Below are 2,190 nucleotides of genomic sequence, written 5' to 3'. Positions count from 1 at the left end.
AGAGAGAGACACAGCGAGAGAGGGAACACAAGCAGGGGAAGTGGGAGAGGGAGAAGCAGACTCCCCGCGGAGCAGGGAGCCCGATGTGAGGCTCGATCCCAGGACCCTGGGATCATGACCTGAGCCGAAAGCAGACGCTTAACCAACTGAGCCACCCAGGTGCCCTAAAACTATTTTTTAAATAATCCTAAAACAAGTTAAGCATCCGACTTTGATTTCAGCTCGGGTCATGATCTCAGGGTCCTGGGATCGGGCCACTTCAGGCTCCATGCTCAGCAGGGACTCTGCTTGAGGATTCTCTCTCTCCTTCTCCCTCTGCCCCTCCTCCTGCTCATGCGTGCACGCTCTCTCTCTCTTTCATTTAAAAAAAACTTAAAAAAAAAAATCCTAAAACAGGGACTGAAAATCACTGCTGACATTTTGCTAATGGTGCAAAGCAATGGTGAGTAAAGCTCCTGGCACTGTGTGAATCTAGGCAGTGGCACCAAATGGTCCCTGTAGTCAAATGTACTTTTCACTGTCATTTGCTTACAGTAAACAAAACAAAGCAAAAAAATGTTTCACTTATGACTGTCCTTGATAAAGCAGTAAAAGTTATCCATTTTATTAGGCCTTGCTTGACCCTTGAGTCTTTTCAATATTCTGTGCAACAGTGGAAAGCATGTATGAAGAACTTCTGCATACTGAAGTTATGACAGTTGTCTCAAGGAAAAGTACTGTTTTGAGTTTGAGCTGAATTAGCTGCTTTTCTTATGAAATACCAAAGGATAACTGACAAACTAGGGTTGTTCAGACTTGGTTTTCTCGAAATATGAACCGAGACTGTCACTCATGAAAAAAGTTTTTGTTACCAAAAATAAAATTTGAGCCTCCCAGTGAATTTTGGAAAACTTACATCTACTACCATGAGCTTGACAGCTTTGCAATACTCAAAGACTTTTCTGATGAGACCGGGGGGGATATTAATGAAAATTTATTTTTAACAATGTATAATAAAATGTGTAAACATTCGGAAGATCTGCATAATTCAGTGAAGCAGTATTTTCTAAATGATCAGCACATGATGTTACAAGATCATGCATAGATAAATGATCCATTCAAAGGGCAAGAGTCAAAGACCAGTGGATTTTAATGTAACAGAGCACAAAAAGTTCATTAATATGGCATCAGATTTCAAGTTGCAACTAACCTTTAAGAAACTACTATGTGCTGGGGCGCCTGGGTGGCTCAGTTGGTTAAGCGACTGCCTTCGGCTCAGGTCATGATCCTGGAGTCCCGGGATCGAGTCCCGCATCGGGCTTCCTGCTCAGCGGGGAGCCTGCTTCTCCCTCTGCCTCTGCCTGCCGCTCCCTCTGCTTAGGTGCTCTTTCTCTGTCAAATAAATAAATAAAAACTTAAAAAAAAAAAAGAAAAGAAAGAAAGAAACTACTACCTGCTAAATTTTGGTATAGTAGCAAAGAAGAACATCTAAAATGAACATTAAGATACCCCCATCTTTTTCAACCACGTATCAACGTGAGGCTGGATTTTCTTCATATAGTTTAACTAAAATAATATGAGAATACAGAATGCAGAAGTATAAGAAACCAGCTACTTTCCTTTAAGCTAGATGTTAGATTTGCAAGAATGTAAAACAATGCTACTCTTCTCAATGATTCTTATTTTTTTTTAAGATTTATTTATTTGGGGGGGGGGGCAGAGGGAAAGGGAGAGAGAGAATCTTAAGCAGGTTCCATACTCAGTGCAGAACCCTATGTGGGACTTGATTTCAGGACCCCAAGATCATGACCTGAGCTGAAATCAAGATTCGGATGCTTATCCAACTAAGCCACCAGGCATCCCAGATTCTTTATTTTGAAAAATTATTTTTTTAAACTTTCCAAGATAGCAGAGGAGTAGGAGACCTTAGTTTTGTCTAGTCCCAGGAATTCAGCTAGATAGCTATCAAACACCTGTGAACTCAACAAGTGATCTAAAGAAAAGAATTGCTGCAATTCTACAAATAGAAAAGCAATCACTTTCTGCAAGAATGACAAGACAGAAAAACTCACCTCAAAAAAGAATAAGAAGCAGTACTGACTGCCAGGGACATAATCAGTATGGATATAAATAAGGTGTCAGAACTAGAGTTCAGAATAACGATGATAAAGATACTAGCTGGGCTTGAAAAAAGCATAGAAGACACTAGAG

The sequence above is a fragment of the Mirounga angustirostris genome, unplaced genomic scaffold (assembly GCF_029215605.1).
Source record: "Mirounga angustirostris isolate CCGP_5_RB_7025 unplaced genomic scaffold, mMirAng1.0.hap1 SCAF_4, whole genome shotgun sequence".
Classification (NCBI taxonomy): Eukaryota; Metazoa; Chordata; class Mammalia; order Carnivora; family Phocidae; genus Mirounga; species Mirounga angustirostris.
Note: the sequence above shows the minus strand (reverse complement) of the source record.